The sequence below is a fragment of the Delphinapterus leucas genome, chromosome 6 (genome assembly GCF_059928025.1).
Source record: "Delphinapterus leucas isolate spDelLeu-1000000601 "Yukka" chromosome 6, BTC_Dleu_Yukka2, whole genome shotgun sequence".
NCBI classification, from domain to species: Eukaryota; Metazoa; Chordata; class Mammalia; order Artiodactyla; family Monodontidae; genus Delphinapterus; species Delphinapterus leucas.
The window spans coordinates 38,495,137-38,514,111 of NC_143134.1; the positions used below are offsets into that span (position 1 = coordinate 38,495,137).

Genomic DNA, 18,975 nt, shown 5'->3' on the forward strand with positions numbered 1-18,975 from the left:
TAAAGAAATACATGGTTTAATTGCTTCCTTTGCTGGTAAACACAAAAGTTAAACTTGTCACATTAGGGGACTTTCTTCTTATGGCCAAAGTGCCATGATGAATATCACTCAAGCATGTGTCTCTCTGCACAAGCCCTGCTTTAGATTTACTCACCTTGAACTATGCACACATCAAACAAGCAGAGACCTCTTTGGCTGGCAGGGAATATTTTCAAGAATAGATTTAACACCTTACTTCTTGATACAGATCCTGCCAATTTTGTCTCAAATTCTAGGTCTGGGTCCTTTTGCATCTCCCTTTAATTAAAAAAATTTTTGTTGCTGTTGTCACCATTACCCTACACACTAACTTTGTCACTTACAAGCTGTATAACGTTAATAGATTATCTAATCTCTGAATTCAATTTATTCGGTAAAGTGCGTATTTGGTAAAGTGGATATTCTTTTATTATAGAAGGCTGGAGGTGTCTGAATATTTTTATTATGTGTGTACATTGCCTTGTAGTAAATTTTTTGAAAGCACCTGTTAAGTTGTAGTTTTATAATTATGTCATTGATTTAAAAAAAAAATAAGGCTTAAGGTTAGGTAGTTTCCTCAAAAAATTTTTTTGTAAAAATTTAAACATCTGTGAAAAACCTTCGTGTATTACTAAGTTCAAGAATTAAAATTAAAAAATCCACCAAGACACTCTAATACTAATGACATTAATGGAAGTTTATTAAAAATGCTGTTTTCCATTTATTTATTTAAACCACTTAGGTTTAAATGCAGCGTAGAACTGATTTGAACCCCAATCAAACAGTGTATAGAACTGATTTTGGTGGTGGTGAGGGGCATCAACCCGAGAAAGATCCCTTTTTTGTGTGTGACCACACTTAGAAAATCATATTCTAGGCCTTCTTTCGAGGTTTTACCTTCTTGACAAAGACTCAATTTTTCTTTTAAAAATTCTCTGCATTTTGAACAGAATCTTGAAATAACTGAGCAACAACCGATTAAAAAATCCGCGTTTTTCCCCTCCAGGTACTTCCTGCGGTCTAGTTGGGGCCAGCGACACCAACCAGAGGCCGGTGACATCTAAGGCAGCCCCAGCAGGCCCCCTCGCCGGGGAACCCGCCCAGCCAGACCGACTTCCGGTTGAGCCGGAGCCCCCTACCCCGCCCCGCCCCACGAGCAAGAGATTCGTCGGAATTTTCCCGCGAGGCCGCGGGGGCGCGGAGCCGCTGGCCAGGCCCCAGAGTGCACTGCGGATACGTGCGCGCGCGGCTCCATTGACGAGCGACCGCGGGAAAGTTCTAAAAAAGTCAAAACAAAACAAAAAACCAGTACGAGGCAAAGTCAAATTTTAAAGCCACAGAACCGGGCGGTGGCAGCCTTTTCGCCACTGCCCAAACTGCTGAAGCAGCTCTGGCGCGGACCAGCTGGTAAGAGAGAGGCCGCAGAACGACAGCGAAGGCAGCTGCCTCCTTCGGGGGTCCGGCCGACACGTCAGCCTGGGGGTGTGGGTTGGGTGGGGGTGAGGGAGACTCGCTAGAACGTTCTCTCCGTTCCCCGCCTCTAGGTGGGTGAGCAGGGCTCGCGCTGTCTTTAGGGACTGAGGAGAGTGGGTAGGGGATGGGATGGCGCCAACCGTAGGGGCGGGGCCTCGGACGAGGGGCGTGGTTAGAGGGCGGAGCAGGCCCAGGGGGTGGAGCCGACAGAGGGTCGGGGGTGGGGGGTGGGGTGGGGGTGGGGGTGGGTGGGGGGTGGGGGTGGGGGGTGGGGTGGGGGTGGGGGTGGGGTCTCAAGGAAGGGAGTTCCCCAGAGCGGTGGGAGCTGGGGGCTGGCGTTTTGCTTCTCTCTGTTCATTGAGCCTAGGTTAGCTATGTCTTCTTAAAAGGACAGGAGCAAAGGTGAATTTCTTCGCCCTGGATCCGTGGGAGATGTGAAAATCTCGTCTTTTAAAATTCATCATCCTTTACAGCTGGCCACATGCTCTCCGCACCGCCCCCCTTCCTCAGGGCGCTGGGAGCGGGAGGCCAATTAGAGGAGCCCGGGGCGGGCTGTTACCCCTCGTACTCTGCGGGCTTTTCATGCTGTGAGGGGAGGAGGGTTCTGGTGGGCGATCATCTCGCACTAACTCACTTTTTTTGAATGAAAGGCCAAATAGCGTCCAAAGCCTTTGAGAGGTTATTTTTGGGGGGGGTCGGGGGTTGTGTTTGTTTAGCTTGCTTTTTTCGAATTTTTTTACGTGGGCGCGTTTACTACCATGAACCCTCTGTGGTCATGTTGTATGGGCTAGAAAAGTCGGGAGGGGGAAAAAGATTTGGAGTTTTTAAAACATCAGCAATTTGGGACCAGAATGTCAAATAAAGGCCAAGGAATTTTCAGCAAAGACCTGTATGTGCCTCTACGTTTGTCCTAATCTGAAATAGTTGGAAAGCTCCCGGGCACCTGGTTTCATTCTAACCTGTGTCCCATTTAATGCATCTTAACTGACATGTTACTGAGTTATTTATCAGATGAGCAGGCACTTTTGGACCACCCAACTTCAGTTCTTTCTGGATGTCACTCACCTTTAGTGATGTGCAGCTCAGAATAGATTTTCATTACTCCCCTCATGAGAGGTGGAAAGGTTGTTACAAATGATAGAATTCACACTGTGTATTGGGGTCATTTATACATAAACTTATATAAAAATATATTCATTGTGACTTTATCCATTAAGCTTAAATCAAATTGATGTTTCAATCTAATGTACTGTGCCAGATTCACAGGGAAATAAGCCCTCATATACATTACTCATATACGTGTACAAGAAAGACTGCATCAAAAAAGAATTTGCTTTTCCTAGTTATATCAAAGGCCTCTTTCCCCCAGAGTAAAAGTTAGTTCCTGCTTCTTTAGAGTTGAGCTAAATTATACCTTGGTATATTATACATTTTAATTCATTCTCTTCATTATTTAGTCATATACCTCTTGATTTCTTGAAAAACGTTTACTAAGGCCCCAGAAAAGAAAGGCAAACTCTGTAGTGGAATATCTGCATTTTTTGTTCCGTTCTCTAATACGAAGCATTAACTTGATTGATTGGCTGGATGTGAAAGATGTGCTGCTGCTTGTATGTGAAACTGTGCATGTACATTTTAAATGGTACTTTTAACAAGTTCCATATTTCAGCAAGTAGTTCCAGTAACAATTATACAAATTTTGTATTTATGAAAACCAGTTACAGGGAGGCTAGCCTAGCCAATAGAAAGTTGGATTGATTATCCAGGCCACAGTGACAGCTGAGGAAATCTCACATCTGTGGCAGTTCCAGGTTGGTAGTGGCGGAGCCTCAAGTCAGGCTGGAAATCAGCACCAAATGGATTATTATTATTTTTTTAATTGCAGTATACTCGATTTACCAATATTGTGTTAGTTTCAGGTGTGCAGCATAGTGGTACAGTATTTTTGCAGATTATACTCCATTATAGGTTATTACAAGATAATGGGTATAATTCCATGTGCTATACAGTGTATCCTTGTTGCTCATCTATTTTATATATAGTAGTTTGTATCTGTTAATCCCATACCCCTAGTTTGGCCCTCCCCCCCTTTCCTTTCCCCTTTGGTACCCACAAGTTTGTTTTCTACATCTGTGCATGTTTCTTTTATTGCATATACCTTCATTTGTATTATATTTTATATTCCATGTACAAGTGATACTATACAGTATTTGTCTTTCTCTGTTTCACTTATTTCACTAAGCATAATATTCTCTAAGTCCATCCATGTTGCTGCAAATGGCAGTATTTCATTCATTTTTATGGCTAACGTATTGCATATATATACTACACATCTTAATCCAGTCATCTGTTGATGGGCACTTGGCTTGCTTTCATATCTCGGCTATTGTAAATAGTGCTGCTGTGAACATTGGGGTGGATGTATCTTTTCGAATTAGTGTTTTCATTTTTTCCAGAGACCGTACACAGGAGTGGATCATATGGTAGTTCTATTTTTAGTTTTTTAAGGAGCCTCCATACTGTTTTTCATAGTGGTTACACCAATTTACATTCCCACCAACAGTGTAGGAGGGTTCCCTTTTCTCTACATCCCTGGCAACATTTGTTATTTGTAGACTTTTTGATGATAGCCATTCTGACAGGTGTGAGGTGATACCTCATTGTGGTTTTGATTTGCATTTTTCTAATAATTAGCAATGTTCAGCATTTTTTCATGTGCCTGTTAGCCATCTGTATGTCTTCTTTAGAAAGATGTCTATTCAGGTCTTCTGCCCATATTTTGATTGGGTTGTTGGGTTTTTTTTTTTTTTTTAATTTACTTAGTTTATTTACTTTTGGCTGCATCGGGTCTTTGTTGCTGCGTGCAGGCTTTCTCTAGTTGCTGTGAGTGGGGGCTACTCTTCGTCGTGGTGAGCGGGCTTCTCATTGTGGTGGCTTCTCTTGTTGCGGAGCACAGGCTCTAGGCGCGCGGGCTTCAGTGGTTGTGGCTAGTGGGCTCTAGAGCATAGGCTCAGTAGTTGTGGCGCACGGGCTTAGTTGCTCTGTGGCGCAGGCGGATTCTTAACCACTGTGCCACCAGGGAAGCCCAGGTTGTTTTTTGATGTTGAGTGGTAAGAGCTCTTTGTACATTTTGGATATTAACCCCTTGTCAGTTGCATCATTTGCAAGTATTTTCTTCCATTCTGTAGGTTGTGTTTTTATTTTGTCGATGGTTTCCTTTGCAGTGCAACAGCTTTAAAGTTTAATTAGGCCCCATTTGTTTATTTTTGCTTTTATTTATTTGCCCTAGAAGACTGATCCAAGAAAATATTGTTGCAACTTATGTAAAAATGTTCCACCTATGTTCTCTTTTAGGAGTTTTATGGTTTCAGGTCTTACGTTTAGGTGTTTAAACCATTTTGAGTTTATTTTTGTATATTGTGTGAGGGAATATTCTTATCTCATTGTTTTACCTATGGCTTTCCAGTTCTTCCAGCACGACTGGTTGAAGACACTGTTTTTTCTCTATTGTATATTCTTGCCTCCTTTGTCATAGAGTAATTGACCATTGGTGCATGGGCTCTGTATTCTGTTCCATTGATCATGTGTCTGTTTTTGTGACAGTACCATGCTGTTTTCATTACTGTAGCTTTGTAGTATAGTCTGAAGTCCAGGAGGGTTAAACCTGTATCTTGTATCTTACAATCTTGCTGGTTTCATTTATTCTAATAGTTTTCGGTGGAAAGTTTATATAGGGCTCTTTATATAGAGTATCATGTCATCTGCAAACAGAGACAGTTTTACCTCTTCCCTTCCAATTTAGATACATTTTATTTCTTTTTCTTGTCTTGTTGCTGTGGCTAGGACTTCCAATAGAAGTGACGAGAGTGGTCATCTTTGTCTTATTCCTGAATTTAGCAGGGTTTCACCTTTTCACTGTTGAGTATTATGTTGGCTGTGGATTTGTTGTAAATGTCCTTTATTATGTTGAGATATGTTCCCTCCATACTCACTTTGATGAGGGTTTTTTTTGTTTGTTTGTTTTTGCGGTACGTGGGCCTCTCACTGTTGTGGCCTCTCCCATTGCGGAGCACAGGCTCCGGACGCACAGGCTCAGCGGCCATGGCTCACGGGCCCAGCCGCTCCGCTGCATGCGGGATCCTCCCGGACCGGGGCACGAGCCCGCGTCCCCTGCATCGGCAGGCGGACTCTCAACCACTGTGCCACCAGGGAAGCCCTGATGAGGGTTTTTATCATGAATGGATGTTGAATTTTGTCAAATGCTTTTTCAGCATCTATTGAGATGATCATTTGGTTTTTGTCTTGTCTTTTGTTAATGTGGTGTATCATATTGACTGATTTGTGTATGTTGAGCCATCCTTGTGACCCTGGAATAAATAAAAATTGATTACTTAGGTGTTCCTGTATTGGGTGCATGTATGTTAACAAGTATAATATCCTCTTCTTGTACTGATCCCTTTATCATTATATAATGCCCCTTTAAAAAAATTATTTTATTGTAGTATAGTTGCTTTACAATGTTGTAAAGCAAAGTGTACAGCAAAGTGAATCAGTTATACATATACATATATCCACTCTTTTTTAGGTTTCCTTCCCATTTAGGTCACCACAGAGCACTGAGTAGAGTTCCCTGTGCTATACAGTAGGTTCTCATTAGTTATCTATTTTATAAATAGTAGTATGTTTATGTCAATCCCATGCTCCCAGTTCATCCCACCCCCTTGTCCACCCTTAGTAACCATAAGTTTATTTTCTAATCCATGACTCTATTTCTGCTTTGCAAATAAGTTCATCTGAACCATTTTTCTAAATTCCACATATAAGCAATATTATACAATATTTGTCTTTCTCTTTCTGACTGACTTCACTCTGTATGACAATATCTGACTCCATCCATGTCTCTGCAAATGGCATTATTTCGTTCCTTTTTATTTATTTTATTATATTATTTATTTATTTATTTGGCTGTGCCAGGTCTTAGTCACGGCACGCAGGATCTTCATTGCCGCGTGTGTGATCTTTGTTGCAGCATTGGGGTCTTTAGTTGCGGCATGGGGAATCTTTTAATTGTGGCATGGGGGCTCTTAGTTGCAGCATGTGGGATCTAGTTCCCTGACCAGGGATCGAACCCGGGCCCCCTGCATTGGGAGCGTGGAGTCTTAACCACTGGACCAACAGGGAAGTCCCTCGTCCCTTTTTAATGGCTGAGTAATATTCCATTGTATATATGCACCACATCTTCTTTATCCATTCCTCTATTGATGGACATTTAGGTTGCTTCCATGTCCTGGCTGTTGTAAATAGTGCCGCAGTGAACATTGGGGTGCATGCATCCTTTCGAATTATGGTTTTCTCTCGATATATGCCCAGGAGTGGGATTGCTGGGTCATATGGTAGCTCTATTTTTAGTTTTTTAAGGAGCCTCCATACTGTTCTCCGTAGTAGCTGTACCAATTTACATTCCCACCAACAATGTAGGAGGGTTATATAATGCCCTTCTTTGTCTTTCATTATAGCCTTTGTTTTAAAGTCTAGTATTTTGTCTGATATGAGTATTGCTACCCCCAGTTTCTTGTTGTTTCTGTTTGTATAAAATATCTTTTTCCATCCCCTCACTTTCAGTCTGTGTGTGACTCTGAAGTGAGTCTCTTGTAAGCAGCTTATAGATGGGTCTTGTTTTTTTTATCCAATCAGCCACCTTATGTCATTTGATTGGAGCATTTAGTCCAATTGACATGTAAAGTAATTGTTGATAGATATGTACTTATTGCCACTTTATTCCTTGTTTACCAGTTTTTTTGTTTTTTGTAGTTCTTCCTTGTTCATTTCTTCTTCTTTTTTTCTTTTCTCCCACTGTGGTTTGATGATTTTCTTTTCTCCTATGCTTGGGTTCCTTTCTATTTGGTTTTTGTGTATCTATCATAGGTTTTTGATTTGTGGTTACCATGGGGTTCATATATGTTGACCCATAATTATATCTACTTGCTTTAAACTAATAGTCATTTAAATTCAAACATATTCTAAAAGGTCTACATTTGTGTTTCTGTTTGCTGTTCTGATTGGGTGATTTCTATTATTTTCATCTTCCAGATCACTATGTGTTTTTCTGTGTCATTTGGTCTGCTATCCATTGCTTCTAGAGTGCTTTTTAATCTCAGAAGTTGAACTGTTTTTGATAGGGTCTTCTTTATATTTTCTAGTTTCTTGTTAAAATGATCTGTGATGAGATCAATTCTCTTCCCTAATTCAGTTAGCATTTTTATTACCAATGTTTTGAATTTATTGTCTGGTAGGCTGATTATCTATGCTTCATTATTTATTTTTTCAGGGGTTTTCTCTTGCTCTTTCAACTGAGGGTAGTTTCTCTGCCTTTTTATCTTATGTAACTTCCTCTGTTTCTGTGAATTTAGGTGAAACAGTTATATCTTGTGGTCTTGAAGGAGTGTTCTTATGTGGGAACATCCCGGTGTAGACTGCGTGTGCCCAGTGCCTTTGGTGTTAGGGCTGAATTTGATGTGGATGCCAGTCATGTTTTTCCTCAGAGTGTGCTGGCTGCTATCACTTTGGTAGGGGGTGTGGCTGATGATTGGGGAGCTAGAGTCTGTGTAGGGTGTAAGGCAGGACTTGCTCTCTGCTCAGTGGCTGTAGCCACCCTGTAAGGGGCAGCTTCTGCTCCCAGGCTGCTGAAGAGGATGCCCTGAATGTCGGACTGAAGCTGGCTCTGTTTTCTTTAAGTGTGTTTTTCCTTCTCCCTGCACTGGGGCCTTTGCCTCAAAGGAGGGGAGTACTGTAGCAAATGGGACTTGTGTGCTTACAAAGACCTGATGTTCTGCCTTTGTAGGCATCTGCAGCTCTGCTCAGACGCAGCTCAAGGTGTGTCTTTTCCCCTGTTGTGGTTGTCCCAGATCTAGTGCTAGGTTGTTGTGTGGCGTGGAGTGGGCAGGGCCGGAGCATTCACTGAGCTGGGACTGGGGAGCACGGTTTGGTGGTTGGGGGAAGCAGTGGCATGTCTTTCAGAAGTCTGGGCTGCTTCTGTGGTGCTGTTTGAGTAAGCATCAACAATGGCCACTGCTGCCTCACCTGGACCACACCTTAGGCCCCCATGTCTCCTCTGTGTCCCTAGATCAAGTCTTTCCCCAGGTCCTGGCTACCCTAGATCCCATGCCAAGCATGGGATTGGTGTGGAGTGGGGAGTGTGGCAAGGAAGCAGCCGCTAGGGCAGACCTCTCTCCTCCCTGTCTGGTGGCGAGCCAGCACCCATGTACCTCTTACTAGTGGAGTCTTGGCTTCTCCAGTCTTTCTGTCTGTCCCAGCAGTTCTCCAGTCAGCCAAGGGGGTTTGTCTCCTCTGCATAGGTCCCACTCACTCCCCAGGGTAAGTGCCTGCCCATGCCATCTCCATTTCCCTCTTAGTCCCATCCTAGGGGCACAGGTCCAACTGATGCTTTTCTTTCTGTCCTGCCCAATTATGTATGTATCTTTATTACAGCCTTGATTTAATAGGATTTCTTCTGCCAGTTTGCAGTTAGTTTTCCTTGAGAATTATTCCACACGTAGATGTGAGCTCCATGTCCTCTTATTCCGCCATCTTGATCCCCCTCCCTTAAATGGATTTATTAAATTTTATTTTAGGCTGGGGTATGTACATTCTCTCTTTTTGTTCATAGATCTTGAATGACTGATTTTTAATATGAAAAAACACCTATAGGGAAAGTGCACTGACTTTGCAGTCTTTTAATAAGAATGCAGTAGAAGTAGAGAAGGAAAAAGTTTAAAAATTTCATCAGAAAATTTAGATAACAAGGCAAATCTTGAGCATTTCTACTAAATATCAGACTTTTTTTTTTGGACTGATTTTGGAAGAGGCTTTGCAAAGTTATCTGGTACATTCTCTTAGGCTCTTCATAAACTCTGCTGCATGTGTAGATCTCTGTTAAGATCTCTAATATGGGAACATCTATAATCTTCCTGGTACCTTTCTCTAGTAACAGGAAGGTAGAGTTCATATGGAAATCACCTTTTGGAAACTATATCCTCATTTTCTAAATAATTAAGTGATTTTTAGTAAATTTAGTACATTTGGGGGATTGTGCAGTGATCACCACAGTTCAGTTTTAGAAATTTTGCATCACCTTAACAAGTTTGCCCATGCGAGTTTTGTACTCAAACCTGGCGCTGGCTTTCAGCTTCAGGCAACCATTGATTTGCTTTCTGTCTCTGTTGATTAATTTTTTCTGGACATTTCATATAAATGGATGTATAGAATAAGTGCTGTCTTGTGCTTGGCTTCATTTAGTATAAAGTTTTTGAGATTCATCCATGTTGTAGCATGTATCAGTAATTTGTTCTTATTTATTGATGAATAACCATTGTATGATTATACCACATTTTGTTTATCCATTCATCAGTTGATGGACATTTCAGTTGTTTTTACTTTTTGGCTATTATGAATAATGCTGCTGTGAGCATTCATGTGCAAGTCTTTGTGTGGACATATGTTTTCATTTTTCTTGGACAGATACCTATGAAGGAATTACTGGGTTGTATAGTAAGTTCATGTTTTAACTTTTTAAGAAATTGCCAAACTGTTTTCCAGTATGGGTGTATCATATCAAATTCCCACAAGCAGTGTATGAGGGTTTCAATTTTTCTATATCTTCACTTGTTATTGTGTCTTTTTTATAGCCATTTTACTATGAAGTAGTATCTCATATTGGTTTTAATTTGCATTTCCCCATTGGCTAATGATGTTGAACATATTTTCATGTTCTTATTAACTGTTGCTATGTTGTCTTTGAAATGTCTACTGAAATCTTTTGTCCATTTTTTGCACTGGGTTTGCCTTCTTACTGGCTGTAGGCATTCTTTGTATATTCTGAGTACAAGTCCATTATCAGATATATGTTTTATAAGTTATTTCAGTAAATATATTTTTTTACCCAGCTTGTTATCTGTTTTTTCATTTTATCCATGGTATCTTTTGAAATACAAAAGTTTTTATTTTGAGGAAGTCCAGTTTATCAGTTTTTTTTTTTTGGATCATTCTTTAGGTTTATGATAAATTTCTGTTAGCTTTTGTTTATGGTATGAGGTATGAGTTCAAATTCATCTTTTTTTGTATATAAATATCCAGTTGTTCTAGCACTATGTGTTCAGAAAAAAGAAAGGACCTTTCCCCTTTTAATTGCCTTGGCACCTTTGTTAAAAATCAAGTGACCAGGGCTTCCCTGGTGGCGCAGTGGTTGGGAGTCCACCTGCCGATGCAGGGGACACGGGTTCGTGCCCCGGTCCGGGAAGATCCCACATGCCGCGGAGCGGCTGGGCCCGTGAGCCGTGGCCACTGAGCCTGTGCGTCCGGAGCCTGTGCTCCGCAACGGGAGAGGCCACAGCAGTGAGAGGCCCGCGTACCGCAAAAAAAAAAAAAAAAAAAAAAAAAATCAAGTGACCATAAATTATTTCGAGACTCTCATTTCTGTTTGAGTGATCTTTATGCCTCTTATTACACCAGCACCACACTGTCTTTATTATATGGTATCTTTGTAGTAAACTTTGAAATTGGGTAGTATAAGTCTTCCGATGTTTTTCTTCTTTTTCAAAATTGTTTTGGCTATTCTGGTTTCCTTACATTTCCATATAAATTTTAAAATCAGCTTGTCATTTTTTGCAAAAAGCCTACTGCGATGGATTTTGATAGAAATTGCATAGAATCTGGAGATCTGTTTGGGGGAGAATTGCCATTGCCATCTTAACATGAACATGGAATGTCTTTCTGTTTAAGATATTTAATTTCTCTTAGCAATGTTTTGTAATTTTCAGTGTACACGTCTTGCCCTACTTTCGTTAACTTTATTTTGAAGTATTTCATTTTTTTGTACTATTGTAAAATTATTTTTCAAATTTCGTTTTTGGATTGTTCATCAGTATGTAAAAATACAATTGATTTTTGTATATTTATCTTGTATCCTGCAACCTTATTTGATTATTACTGTAAGGTTTTTTGTGAATTCCTTAGAATTTTCTACATACAGTATCATGTCACTGTGAATACAGACAATTTTACTTCTTTGTATCTGGATGCCTTTAGGTTTTTTTTTTTCCTAGAATCTCCAATACATTGCTGAACAGAAGTGAGGAGAGTGGACATTCTTGTTCCTGATCTTACGGGGAAAACATTTACTCTTTTGTTACCAAATGGAACTTTGTGTGCCCGACGCACAGTAGCAGTCTGTGGCCTGTTAGAAACTGGGCCACACGGCAGGAGGTGAGCAGCGGACATGAGAGTTAAGCTTCATCTGTATTTACAGCTGCTCCCCATCGCTTGCATTACCACCTGAGCTCCACCTCCTGTCAGATCAGCAGCAGCATTAGATTCTCATAGGAGTGCAAACCCTACTGTGAACTGTGCATGTGAGGGATCTAGGTTGCGCAGTCCTTATGAGAATCTGATTCTTGATGATCTGAGGAGGAGCTGAGGCAGTGATGCGAGCACTGGGGAGTGGCTGCAAATACAGATTATCATTAGCAGAGAGGTTTGACTGCACAGAGACCATAATAAATCAATTGCTTGCAGACACATTAAAACACTATCAGTGAGTGGCAAGTGAAAAGAAGCTCAGGGCTCCCACTGATTCTGCATTATGGTGAATTGTATAATTCATTATATATTATAATGTAATAATAATAGAAATAAAGTGCACAATAAATGTAATGTGCTTGAATCACCCTGAAACCACCCCCCCTCACCTGGTCTGTGGAAAAATTGCCTTCCACAAAACTGGTCCCTGGTGCCAGAAAGGTTGGGGACTGCTGGTGAAGCTAAAGGTTTATTGGTTTTGATCTTTTCAAATCCAAAAAGAACCAACTTTTTGTTTCATTGATTTTACCTGTTGTTTTTCTGTGTTCTATTTCATTGATTTTCACTCTGATCTTTATTATTTCTTTCCTTCTGCTTGCTTTAGGTTTAGTTTGATGTTCTTTTTCTAGTTTCTTAAGGTAGAAGCTTAAGTTATTGATTTGAGACCTTTATTTTTTTTCTAATACACCTGTTCAGTTACAAGTTTCTCTTTAAGCACTGCTTAGGCTGCATCCCCCAAATTTTGATATGCTGTGTTTTTGTTCTCAGCTCAAGATATTTTCTAATTTCCTTTGTGATTTCTTTTTTTGACCCACTGGTTATTTAGAAGTGTGGGCCTAATTTCCAAATATTTTAGGATTTCATACATTTTTGTTATTGATTTCTAAATTTAAGTCCATTGTGGTCAGAACATGTGCTTTTTTTTTGTTAAGTATTTATTTATTTATTTGGCTGCGCCACGTTTTAGTTGCGGCATGCGAACTCTTAGTTGTGGCATGTGGGATCTAGTTCCCTGACTGGCGTTTGAACCTGGGCCCCCTGCATTGGGAATGTGGAGTCTTAGCCACTGGACCACCAAGGAAGTCCCCCAGAACATGTGCTTTTAAAATTTATTAAGGCCTGTTGTTTTGGCTGTATAACAACAAAACAACTGTATTTCTACCCAACAAGGTAAAGCTATCCTTACAAGTGAACAAATTTTACTCTCTCCCCAAATGAGCAAATGCACAATCCCAAGAGTCATTGTATTAATTGCTTACTATATTACTTTTCAAAATCAGCAGTAGTCCCACTGAGTGTTCTGTTGCTTAAAGACAAAATTGTAAAGCTAACTTCTAACAACTTGTACATAAGATAAAAATGGGAAGGAAAGAGAAGGAAATTTTCTAACATATGTGTACATGTGAGTATATATATATATATATATATATATATATATACACACACACATATAATAAGCAAATAGAAAATATGCAAATCTACTTACAATCCTTGTTCCTCTAGTTGACCACAGGGCTATAATTGATACCTGTGACTTCTTTCCACAACTTATTCCCTTATTTCCTTTGCCCTCAGCCAGAGCCTTAGATGGTTGGGGTTTTTTGCCTGGTAAATGAGCAGATCTGTATTCTTGAAGGATCTAGCTTCAGAGCCTTCTCTTGCTCTGCTCCCACTCAAAGCAGGCAGCTTACCCTTGACTCTATAGACGGGTCAAAATAGTACATGTGAATGTGATATATGTTGCCTCCAGAATTCAAAAAAATTATCCCACCATTGTGATTCTTTTCATGGTAGGTGGTGCAAGGTAGAGAAACTTATATTTCACCCTGTAGAGGATACCTCGACATGCTCCAGATCAAGAATCAGCAAACTATGGCCTGTGGGTCTGATTCGGCCTGCTACCTGTTTTTGTGTGAACTGTGAGCTAAGAATGTGTTTTATATTTTTAAGTGTTTGAAAAAAAACCCAAAAAGAATATGTGACAGAATCCCTAAAGCCTAAAATATTTTGTACAGTGACATACATAAGTCATATTCTCACCAAAACCTACCTTTTGTAGGCAGCCAGTGGACTACCTACAAAGTGAGTGGTGAGAGTATTTAGCCTATTCATTTCTTGAACTATATGGATATTTATAGAAGAAGTTTGCTAACTTTTGCTTCAAACTATTAAACCCCATTTACTTCACTGAGGTGGGGGACCCATGAACTTTTGTGGGGTTTATCTCTCACCCACTTATTGGCATGTGTGTTAATAAGGCATCTAGAGTACTTGTTATTTCCTGTTCATCAGATGCAATCAGCATAATGTTCAAGTAGGAGACCAGTGTGATATTTTACGTACTGTCAGGACAAGTACTTCTGGCTCCTGCAGCCCACTTGGCTTCCCCAGTGCCCAGCTCCTGTAGCTTGAGTGGTTCCTCCAGAGCACGGCTCCCCCACTGCCCAGCTCCTTGGACTTGTGGCTCCTCTGGCAGGCTCCTGGGCATGTGTGGCTTTTTTAGTGCCCAGTCCTATTGTGCACTACGGCCAGCAGCACCCAGTTGCCAGCAACTTAACCCATCATTCCCCTCAGGTGATTTTGTAACAGAGTGCCTCTGGTGAGACACCTCCTTGTGACCGTGGCACCCTACAGGGTAGGTATCTGGCAAGTTACAAAAGGTGGATTTCCACCTTTTGTGTTCTACCAGCACAGCACCCATAGACACTTCACTGTCATTCAGTGAGCCATGGCTGTGCCCTCTCCAACAAGATCTAGATCTTACTGCGTGCATGGTGGGTAAGGTGAAAGGGGGTGCTCTTCCTTGGGTGCTGAATTCTAGCACTAAAAGGTAGTGGGTCCTCTTTATATCTGCTATTCCTATATTCTTTAGTTTTTTTTTTTTTTTTTTACTTTTGACTAGCTAATCCCTGGTTACTCTAGTCTCCTGTTATAGTGACTAATTGTTTATATTTGATTTTCTTTATTCAAATTACTGTGTGATTTCTCTCTCCTGATGGGACCCAGATTGATCCATTATCTTTGCTTCCAACCTTCTCAAGAGATAGTGAGTGGTGAGAGTATTTAGCCTATTCATTTTCTTGAACTGTGAAAGTAAAACCTTAGGGTTATTACCACTTCCATATCACAAAAGGTAGGTTTTGGTGAGAATGTGACTTACGTATGTCACTGTACAAAAGTATAGTGATGAATTGGGCTGTGTATTTCCTTTGCTTCTTTCAGGCCTCCAAAAATTAGAAATAGTACAGATACCAAGGGAAGTGGGGTTGGGGGTAAGAGGGAAGGGGAAGAGGAAGGGAATTCGTACTGTGGTCAGTGTTAATGGCATCCAGTGGGTAGGACCCCCAGATGGCATGACTTTACATCTGTCTGGCTATACTTCTTATTACCTTTTACCCCATGGTTTTCATTTTTCAGATTTTTAGGACTGTTGTTTTTTCATTTTCCTTTAGAGGCCCAACACTGATTTTGTAATACAGAATATATATGTTATATAAACATTTTGTGTAAATTTAATCTATTTTAGCATAATCTGAGATCTGGGGTCTGATACTCTGGTAACTAACTACCAATAAGACAGTTTGAGACAGCTGTTTTTCACATACACACAATTATTCAGGTCAGGCATTATTTAAGAATTTGAGTTTGGCTCTATGATCCCTTACCTGGTCAGGTTTGAAGGTGCAGAACTGCTAAACTAATTTGCTTCTTTCATAGGAATTTGGATGTGCTATTTACCTTAATGACTTCCAACATCCTCCTGGGGCTGGTTCCTTTTTTGTTGTTGTTGTTTATTTAGAGCAATCACATTATAAGTCCTCCTTGTACTTAATCCTAACCCCATTTCTCTGATTTTGTTTGTACATTTATGTGCTGTATCCATAGATTTCCTTACCAAGCCCTGATTGCTTGATGATCACTTTTGGTCCTTATGCACTGTAATTTATACTGTTGTCTTATGTGTGTATGCTTTATTTCCACAACTCTTAGCGCTTCTTCAGGATTGTTGACCTTGCTGGGTGCCTACCCAGCATCCGTTCTTGCTTTTCTCCTTCCTAACAGGGCCTGGATTTTCTTTCAGAAGTCACCATTATATAGACTTCAGGGAACACGCATCTCACTACTAGCTCCTGCAGTAGACTCTGATTGGCTTAAAACAATCTGCCTTAAAATAGGCAATAAAATTTGCATGATCACGGGATGGACATAAGCTTAAACAAGTACAGCCTGAAAACATCTGAAGTCTTTTACTTGGGGGGATGCTGCAACAGCATCTCATCTATACTCTCTTTTTGGGTGGTATGGTGTGTAATGGGACTCCTGTAATGACTGAGCTATTTTGCTATCATGAGGGGAATAGGATGGAGGTAGATCAATCATGAAGTCTGCCCTGTCTCAGGATCTGCCAGTTTCTTTTTTTTGTCTTTTATAAAATTATGTATCTTTTGATTTAGTAGTACATGCAAGTGATATAAAATTCCCCAAAGTATAAAAACCTATTAAACAATTAACAAGTTGTCTTCCACAGAGCTTGCCACTGTAACTATAAGGCACATGTTTTCTCCATAAGGTGCGTCAGAGCCTTCTTGTGTTTAGTAATATTAGTTAGCACTTGAGCACTATGCTTGAGGGCCATTTTAAACAGCAAAGTCACCCACAAAAAGCATAAAAATGTAAAAAATACGACACTAAACAGACCCCCAGAGTAACATTTGTTTATAGTATGAGCAGTGAACAAGAAGGCAGAGAGACATGTTGTTGGACCTCAGTCAGCTAAGAATGAGTGTACAGGGTGACGTAGATTTTTTGCTGTTCTGTGTATATCCGCAAATGAACACAAAAGTTCAGTGGATATTGATTTTGGGGTTACAGGAAGATTATATTGAGTAGATGAATTCACAAATGCAGAATTAGTGAATAATGAGGGTGGATTTCCTTAATAATATCCCTTGGCAGTCTCTCCTAATAGTACACAGAATGTTGCTCCATTCTTTTAAATAGTTACATTTTATTCAGTTTGTAAATGCAACACGATGGATTTAGATTAATTTTTTTGTTGTTGCAAACAATGCTACCAGAAATATTCACATACATGTCATTTTGCACATGTGTAACTATAATTGTAGTATATATTTCTAGAAATTGGATTGCCAAATCAAAGTATATGTGAACTTTTCTTTCTTTTTTTTTTTTTTTTTTGTGGTATGTGGGCCTCTCACTGCTGTGGCCTCTCCCATTGCGGAGCACAGGCTCCGGATGCGCAGGCTCAGTGGCCATGGCTCACAGGCCCAGCTGCTCCGCGGCATGTGGGATCTTCCCGGACTGGGGCACGAACCCGTGTCCCCCGCATCGGCAGGCAGACTCTCAACCGCTGCGCCACCAGGGAAGCCCAAGTTTTCATTTTTTTAATTGAGGTATAATGACATATATTAGTTTCAGGTATCCAACATAATAATTCAATATTTGTATATATTGCTAAATGATCACAATAAGTCTGGTTAATATTCGTCACCATACATAGTTACAGAATTTTAATTTTCTTGTGATGAGAACTTTAGATCTGTTCTCGTAGCAACTTTCAAATATGCAGTACAGTATTACTAACTATAGTCATCATGCTATACATTATATTCCCATGACTTATTTATTATATAACTGGAAGCTTATACCTTTTGACTTCATTCACCTATTTGGCCTGTTACAGTCCCCTGCTCCCACACTGTGGCAGCCACCAATCTCATCTCTATATCAATAAGTTCAGATGTCAGTGAGACCAAACAGTATTTGCCTTTCTCTGTCTGACTTATTTCACTTAGCATAATGTCCTCAAGGTCCATGTATGTTGTCACAAATGGCAAGATTCCATTCTTTTTTATGGCTGAATAATATTCCACCGTATATATGTACCACATACTCTCTATTCATACATCTATCAGTGGACACTTAAGTTGTTTCCATATCTTGGCTACTGTAAATAATGCTGCAGTGAACATAGGAGTGTATATATCTTTTTAAGTTAGTGTTTTTCTTTTCTTCAGTTAAATACCCAGAAGTGGAACTCTTGGATCATATGGTAGTCTCCATAGTGTTTTTCATAGTGGCTGCATCAATTTACATTCCCACTAACAGTGCATAAGGGTTTCCTTTTCTCTGCATCCTCATCAACACTTGTTATTCCTTGTTTTTTTTTTTTTTTTTTTTTAATAATAGCCATCCTGACGGGTATGAGATGATACATCATTATGGTTGTGATTTGCTGTGATTTGGCTGTAATTTGGCTGTGATTTGCCCTGATGATTAGTCATGTCGAGCAATTCATGAACCCTTGGCCATCTGTATGTCTTCTTTGGAAAAATATCTGTTCAGGACCTCTGCCCATTTTTTAGTTGGGTTGTTTGTTTTTTTGATGTTGAGTTGTATGAGGTTATATATTTTGGATATTAACTCCTTATTAGATATATGATTCACAGATATCTTCCAATCAGTAGGTTACCTTTTCATTTTGATGATGGGGAAGCTTCACTGTGGGAAAACTTTTAGTTTGATATCGCACCATTGTTTATTTTTGCTTTTGGTTCCTTTGCTTTTGGAGTCCAATCCACAAAAAAATCACTAAGACCAATGTCAGTGAAGTTACTGCCTATGTTTTCTTCTAGGAATTTTAATGGTTTCAGGTCTTACATTCGAGTCTTTTTTTTTCCCCCTTCCAGTTTTATTGAGATATAATTGACATAACAGCTCTGTAAGTTTAAGGTGTACAGCATAATGATTTGGCTTACATACATCATGAAATGATTATCACAATAAGTTTAGTGAATATCCATCATCTCATATGGATACAAAATTTTAAAAAAAAATCTCTTGTGTTGAGAAATCTTAGGATTTACTTTCTTAACTTTCATATATAACATATAACAGTGTTAATTATATTTATCATGTTGTACATTACATTCCTAGGACTTATTTATCTTTTTTTGTAACTTTTTTTTGAAGTATAGTTGATATGCAATATTCTGTAAGTTTCAGGTGTACAACATAGTGATTTGCAATTTTTAAAAGTTTTACTCCATTTATAGTATAGTTATTATAAATTATTGGATATATTCCCTGTGTTTTCCTGGTACTTATTTA

General features: G+C 39.7%; 1 protein-coding gene across 1 annotated transcript in view; it reads left to right on the plus strand.

Annotated features, from left to right (window-relative positions):
• Positions 1–1,186: 1,186 nt before the first annotated feature.
• Positions 1,187–18,975, plus strand: part of FANCC (FA complementation group C) — a 264,472-nt gene continuing 246,683 nt past the window's right edge. The window contains exon 1 of the mRNA XM_089913032.1: positions 1,187–1,425. The gene's annotated coding sequence lies outside the window, so the exon portion shown is untranslated. The remainder of the gene's footprint in view (positions 1,426–18,975) is intronic.